Here is an 8,159-nt window from a genome sequence, read left to right as displayed (position 1 = left end):
GAGGGAGGGAGATGCAAGAGGCAAGAGATATGGGAACATATGTATATGTATAACTGATTCACTTTGTTGTAAAGCAGAATCTAACACACCATTGTAAAGCAATTGCACTCCAAGAAAGATGTTAAAAAAAAAAAAGAAAATCAAGGACATCTTTAAATTGTTGAACGAGGCTAGGTAACAAGACCTAGTACAGTATTTAATATAGTGTGATATCTGTTCAGATAAATAGGGCTCGGGAGTAAACATATAAAATAAGAGAAAATAGTCCAGAAAGATATCCCACTCATAAACAGTCATTTGATTTATTACAAACATTTCATTACAGTGCAATGAGGAAAGTATTCTTTTTTCCAATAGCATGTGTTGGATCCATTGGAGGCTAATACGATAAAATATTTGAATCTTGATCCCCATGTTCATGAAAAACACAAACATCAATTCTGGATGAACCCTAGAGTTGAATATGAAAGTGAAAACAATAAAAGCTATTAGAAAAACATGGCAGCTTGGATTCATGACTGTATGAAGACAATGTTTTTTTTTAAATATGAAAAGAATAATAGTTACAAAGAAAATAATAATTTGGACTGCAATAAAAGAATTTCAGACTCAGTAAAAAAAAATCCAGACTGAATAAAAAATTGAAAGGGAATGACAGGAACAATTCCTCCAAAAGTACTCTGTAGATTCAATGAAGTCACAATTAATAGCTATGGATATATCTTTGTGGAAGAGTTTATTATAAAATATATGAAAATGAAAAGTAGTAAGAAAAGCCAGAACATTCTTGATGAAGAAAAGGATGGAAAGACCTTATCTTTAAGCTATCAAGATTTATAATAAAGAGACAAATTGACCAAAACTTTTAATAAAGGACCCATTTTAAAAACAAAAAAAAAAAAAGAAAATATACTTTTCCATTTTTAAATTGTTCTTCATAATTCACTGCAATTCAGGTTATTAAAATCTTTCCAGTGGTGAGCTCTACTTAGCAGGAACAAAGCTGGAGACGGGTGCCACCCAACCCACAGATGTTAGGCAAACAGACCTATTGTTGGGTGAAAGCTACGTGAAGAAGGACTTTAGAGGGCAAACAACCGTATTTGAACACACAACATGGCAGTTAGATATGCTTCCACACAGGACTTAGAACCCGAGTAGAGACGGATAATTTCTATATAGTCCTATGCCCTCACTACCCAGTTTTAAAAGCACGTGATTTTCCAGAAATCACAGTACCACGTGTTATAATAGTACTGTAGGAAGAGCATGCTGGAGATGGCAGGGAAACTTTTCAGCAAGGAGTACAGCTTAGGCACTGACCAATTATAATAAATGCCAACTGCAGGAGGGTCCAGGAGGTCCCTTGCTGATCTGGGCTTCAACCCTTAGGATCTGGATTGTGGGAGGTCTGAGAGTCTTAAGGGGAAGTGGTTGTGAGGGGGTAGAGTAAAGCAGTGGCTATTTAGCAAGTATATAAAAGTATTGCAATATTTAGCTACTTGTATGGCTGTATCAGTTCATACCACTGATAGCAGCCCAGGTGCTATGTAGTAATATTATTGAGAGATTCAGTTTCTTTTTTTTAACTTTTTATTTTATATCGGAGTACAGTTGATCAGGTGTACAGCAAAGTGATTCAGTTATATGTATACATGTATCTATTCTTTTTCAAATTATTTTCCCAATTAGGTTGGTAGAGAATATCAAGCAGAATTCCCTGCACTATACAAGTAAGTCCTTGCTGATCATCCATTTAAAATATAACAGTGTGTACATGTCAATCTCAAACTCCCTAACTATGGCTTCCCCCGCTTCCCTCCTGGTAAGCATAAGTTCATTCTCTAAGTCTGTTTCTGTTTTGTAAATAAGTTCATTTGTATCTTTTTTTTTTTTGAGATTCCACATATAAGCAATATCATACAATATTTCTCTCATTTGGTTCACTTGGAACCTAATTTTCAGTTTTCAGTGGGAAAATGCATTCGGAGTTCTCTTTGCTATCCACAAATTTTTCTTTACTATATGTACATATGAACTTTTGAAACACAAACTGATTGTATATTGGACATCATCTGTAACATTGATATTATATTATATTACCATCTGTGGTCTTCTCAAGAGATACATTTTGGACAATAAAATTAATCTTTTTCAAGCTCTTCCCTAGCCAAATGATAACTGAGTGTCCTCATTGCCTTATTTATTTATTTATTTATTTATTTATTTGGTCGTTCCAGGTCTTAGTTGCAGCAAGCAGACTACTTAGTTGCAGCTTGAGGGCTCCTTAGTTGCCTTTTCAATATAACTTCTACTTCTTAAGCTTTAAAAATGAGGCCTCTATTCAGCTATTTCAGATTTTCAAATTCCAGAATTCACTCTAACTTATGGAATCCTCGTTAGATACATGAGACAAAGTTGTGACTATGGTAGAGGAGGCCCATCCTGATGTAAAAGGAGATCAGCAAAGGGCCTTGTGAGACTGGCAACATCTTCTACTGCACTGAGGATCATATGTCTGATGTTTAACAACTCACATTGTCTGGACCTGCACTATCCAACCTAGGAGCCACATGTGAGTATTTAAATTCAGATTTATATTAGGTAAAATTAAATAAACTTAAAAGTTTAAGTTTAGTCACATTAGCCCCATTTCAAGTATTCATTAGCAACATATGGCTAGTGGCTAACATACTGGACAACACAGTTACAGTTCTATTGCATTGCAGAAAGTTCTGTTCAGAAGTTTATTACAACTTACTTTAATTCCTCTCACTTAAAGTAAAAACATTTCATCTTTTTCTGTCTCTAGGGGAGAGAGAAACAGTTTAGCTCATTAGTCAGAATTTATTTTCAGGTTTCGAAAAATGATTATTGTCATGTTTTTCACTTGTGTGCTTTTAACCAAACAATTCTACAAAAGGACCACTATGGGTCCTTTTATTCCAACATATGGTGAGAGTCTCAAAATTCAAAGTTTTCTATGCCTTTTTTTTTTTACATTATAAATTTGAGAACTGCAAATAATTCTCTAATACAAATCTAATATTAAATGTCATAATGTGGCTTTAGGAATTTCCCTTAGATAATTTTCTGTTAAAAATAATGACACTGGCTTTCTAACTACCCCTCCCACCAAAAAAAAAGTTTTAATTCTTGTTAGCAGTATATCAGTGTAATTCTGAATCAGAAAGAATATTCATGTAATTTTCTTATGTTGTCCACATGCAGACTCACCAAGAACAAGCAAAAGGCTTTTGGATGAAATTCAAGTTTTCCTCTGCTGTACTCATGGGTAGACACCTCCAACATTCTCAGCCTGACTGCTGAATATAATTTGTTCATGCTTCAGTGATGTTTTGACTAGACTATAGTACACTATACCAACCAGATAAAAAGTACAGAGAAAATTCCACCCAGTGTTTAATCTACATGATGCCAAGCTCGGGTAAGATCAATCATTTCATTGGGTTGACCGATTCTTTTGGCAGCATCTATCTGTGAAGAGACGTAATTTGGAAACTAGCAGTATCTTAGTTTTCCCATTTGTATCACCAGACAACACAAGTGACAACAGATTTCTCCTTTGCAGAGATTTTATACGTGCCCTTTGGTTCTATCAACTGCAATAGAAGGAGCTACCCCTCAAGAAAAGTTTCCAGAGTGTTAATTCAATCCTCTTGCCCTTCGACGCTGGCAGACAGGATTGCAGATTAGCATGTGTTTTTATACTTTCGACCTTGGCTCTGATAGGGGTTGTGCTGGCACTGGGCTTGAGAACATTATTGATAGGATGTTTTTGCCAAGCTGGCTGGCATTTGGTATGCTTGTATGGTATTGATACAGTATTTGCATTGGCATCATGAATGCTATCCTTCTCATTTTTTAAATGTAGCTCTTAAGAATGCAAAATTTTGTTTATTTTTATACTGTTAGAAGAAAAAAATAAAAATGCCTTGATACTTACAATCAACGGATGTGATATGCCGGGGTTAATTCCTTAAGTTAATTTTCCCTTTAAAATATTTGACTTTTAGCTTTAAAAAAAGTTATGGCTCTTTATTGTTTGTATTAAGTTCTGTTTAAAATAAAGATAGGAACATAGAAGAAGAATTACATCAATTCTACCAACTCAATTTCTGGAATGTACCTAGTGTAGATAAACCAGGCTTTTCAATTTTCTTTTGTTTTGTTTAATTTTTGTTTCTGACTTAAAAAAATATATCTATCATCTCCAAAGCTTTTTTCTGAATTGACAGAAAGTTTTTATTTTAATTCTTCAGGTTTCTTCTCAAGCCAAAGATCAAACTATGTCATACTGCTCTTGAAATACATCCACTGAAGGTCTCACCAAGTCGTTTTGGTATAATTACATTTATAAACAGTGGTGAAAACTAATCAGATTTTCCCATGTTTTGAAAAGCAAAGAAATTTAGTTTATGAGACGTCAAGGGATAAATCATTGCTAACACATGTATGTCAACAAATCAATTGCTGAATTTTAATCACCTCTCTTGCTGTAATTGTCATTTATAAGTCTGTTTCCATTCTTGCATTATCTTATTCCTGGACCATTATAATAACCTCCTAAAGATTCTCCCTGACTAGGTTCCTGTATTCATCTACCTATGAGATTCATCTGTGTAAACAGTATTTCTAGTCATATTGCAAATAAGCACTTATCTAAAATGTTAAAAAGTTATGTATTGTGCAAATCTCTCAGTCTCTATGTCAGATTAGAAGCTCCCCAAGGTAGGGCCTCAATGGCTTCTTCCAGGTCCCAGGGGCAGGTCTGGGTTTTAATCAGCGTGCCTGGCACACAGGTAGTACTCAGGAAAATTTGTTGAAATTTCCCACACTACCTATGGCTGTTGATGGAACAAGACCCCAGCAATTTCCCCATTCCCACTCTCATATCTTTATACGATATCTTTATATGAGAGTATTATAGTGTTTCCCCTACCTAAGATCCCTTCTTTTCCTTCATCTCCTTTTTACATCTTCCAAACCATTGCTTTAAGAACTACATCAAATGGTTCTTTCTCCAGAAATCTTATCTGAAGTCCCTTTTAGAACATTTACAGCATATGTTACATTCTGCATTGTGTTATACCTATTTGTAAGTTTGTCTTAATTACCCTGCTAGATTGTAAGCTCCTTTGGGACTGTAAATTGTGTTATAATCATTTTTGTTTTACCCACGGTGCGTAATATAATATTATTAATCAGGCAATAAGCAAATTCTGTCCTACTTTGAGACTAATTGTGGAAGAGGCTCATTCTTTAACAGATAACCTAGAAAAATCCAGCAAAAGGAATCCTATCTTGTACACTTAGTACCTTTTAAATGTTTATATTCTCTTACATTACAATTGTACAATACCTTAAATGAAACTCTTTATAAAGACATTAAATAGAAATAAATTAACTTACATGAACCAAAATAACAAATAATTTTCCATATAAAAATTTACTAAACTCAACTTAAGAAAATACATATACCCAATTAATACTTTGTAATATAGGTAGAGCTCTCATTTTATCATTAATTTTTCCTTTCTAGAAAAAGACTTTCCTCTTCTAGTCACTCTTGGACTCTTAGTGTTAGGGTCTAATCCAGTTCCCTGTCCTCCCTCCTTTTTTTTTTTTTTTTTTTGTCCTCTTCTTGAGTTACATTCTTGACCTCACTGACTAGTAGTGTGTCTCTCAGGTGCCCTCTGGGTGTATTTACCAGCCAACTGCTGTCGTGCTTTATATTCTTAGTTCTGTAGCATACAAATTTTCAGCTTCTCTTTCATCAAAGTCTCTGCTGTTTCTCTTTACAATTGAACAACTCGTGGATTGTCAAACTTACTCTGGAAAAGAGTTAATTTCCAGAGATCCTACTTGGAAGACAAGCCATTTCAGGAAAGAGACTCTTCATCTTCTATGTTTACCCATCTTCCACTTAACACCAAATATATAAACCCATAAGTGATTATATAACGCACTGCATTTATGGTTAAGAACTTGGGTGCTACAGCCAGATGGAATGAGATTCAAATACTGACCCTGCACTATCCCGGCTATGTGAACTTGGATACATTACTTAACTTCTCAGAGCTTTACAAGTAGGGCTAAGGGGGACTTCCCTGGTGGCTCAGTGGTTAAGAATCCGCCTGCCAGTGCAGAGGACATGGGTTTGATCCCTGATCTGGGAAGATCCCACATGCCAAGGAGCAACTAAGCCCGTGCGCCACAACTACTGAGCCTGTGCCTTAGAGCCCATGAGCCACAACTACTGAGCCCATACGCCTAAAGCCCATGCTCCACAACAAGAGAAGCCACTGCAGTGAGAAGCCTGTGCACCACAATGAAGAGTAGCCCCTGCTCGCTGCAACCAGAGAGAGCCTGCGCACAGCAATGAAGACCCAACGCAGCCAAAAATAAAATTAAATTAAAAAAAAAAAGTAGGGCTAAGAGTACCTGATGTAACATATGTAAAACACTTAGCCCTGTACCTGACAGGAGTAGGTTTTCAATAAATAGTAATTATCGTTATTACAAGTATAAAGTTGGGTTTGCAGCAAGGAGGAAAGAAAATAACAGATTAGGAACCATAAACTACAGAGATTGAGGTGATCAGGATGTGAATAAGGATTAGAGGGATTAGTCTGACCTGAAAACAAAATCAAAAACAAAACAAACAAAATGTTGAGGTGACAGAATGAAGTAAACAGAGGAACAATCCAGAATATCGTGCTAGAAAATCTGTGTTTGTTTCATTAAGTTAGAGTTACATGATACAGGTTCCTGAAGAGGGTGGCAGACAGTATTAAAAGTTTGAGAGCAGCATGCAGGAGCATCTGAGGTAGGGAGAGACTGATGCTGGGAACCCTTGGAAGTGTGGCAATGATTCAGCCAGGTGACCACGAGGATGCTGATCCTTGGAAACAGAGAGGTAGAGTGGTAGTGTTTAACTGAAGTGGCACCGACAAGGAAAGACCAGTAGGACTTGGAAACTTCTGGGATATGGAGAAGGATATGGACAGGTCAGATAAGAGCTTTAGAGAATGGTGGCTCTGTAAGTAGAAACTGGCCAATTGGGAAGCAGAATTATTTTTTCCATGGGATATGTCTTAGTCCATTCAGGATGCTATAACAGAATATCATAGACAAGGTGGCTTATAAATGAGAGAAATTTACTTCTCACAGTTTTGGAGGCTGGGAAGTCCAAGATCAAGGTGCCGGCAGATTTGGGGTCTGGTGAGAGGCCACTTCCTGGTTCACAGATGGCCATCTTCTTGCTGTGTCCTACAAATACAGGGGGTGGGGAACCAACATTCAGCATGTATCAGGATACTAAATTCAGTTTTAGACGATATCAGTTTGAGTTACGATGAGATGACAGATAATGAATGTTGCTTAGGTCTGAAATAGAGAAATCCCTAGTCTGAAGTAGGTTTTAGGTCACTCCAAAGAAGAGTATTGTGGGATGAGTACCAGCAACCAGCTTCAGTTACCCCATAATTCTAATTCAGATCTGCTTTAATTTTTGAGCCTTCCTAAAACACAAGATAGGAAATAGGTTTGCTAAAACCCCCTCTTGAAAGTGCTTGTCACCACAATTACTAATTCATTAACATTCACACACCAAGTAGCATAGTAATGGGGAACAAAAGCAACGTTTCCCATATTCCCAGAGTCATAGGATGGCTTTGCTGTAAGAGTAAATTTCTACCCTTAGATACAAATAGCCTGGAATCTTGCAATAATCACACTCACATGGTAGGTCCGATTAGAGCAGTGGTTCTCAACTGAGGGTGATTTTGCCCCCCAGGAGACTATTGGCAATGTCTGGAGACATTTTTTAGTTGTCACAACTGGGGGAGGGGTGCCACTAGCCTCTAGCTGGTAGAGGCCAGGGATTCTGCTAACCTATGTACAATGCACAGGATGGCCACCCAGAATAAAGTGCCATCTGACCCAAAATGTCAATAGTGCTGATGCTGAGAAAGCCTGAATTTACAGTGACTTTCAAGGAACTTACTCTGCTGGAGAAGTAAATATTTGTTCATTGCTTACTGATGTTTTGATTGATACACCAAAATCAGATCCCACGTAGATGTATTCACCCTCAAGGTTTTCCTATGGCGTAGATGCTAAGGCAGCATTTACTC

This window comes from Physeter macrocephalus, chromosome 11 (assembly GCF_002837175.3).
Source record: "Physeter macrocephalus isolate SW-GA chromosome 11, ASM283717v5, whole genome shotgun sequence".
Lineage (NCBI taxonomy): Eukaryota > Metazoa > Chordata > Mammalia > Artiodactyla > Physeteridae > Physeter > Physeter macrocephalus.
The sequence above is the reverse complement of the archived record's forward strand: the minus strand, read 5'-3'. Positions refer to the sequence as shown.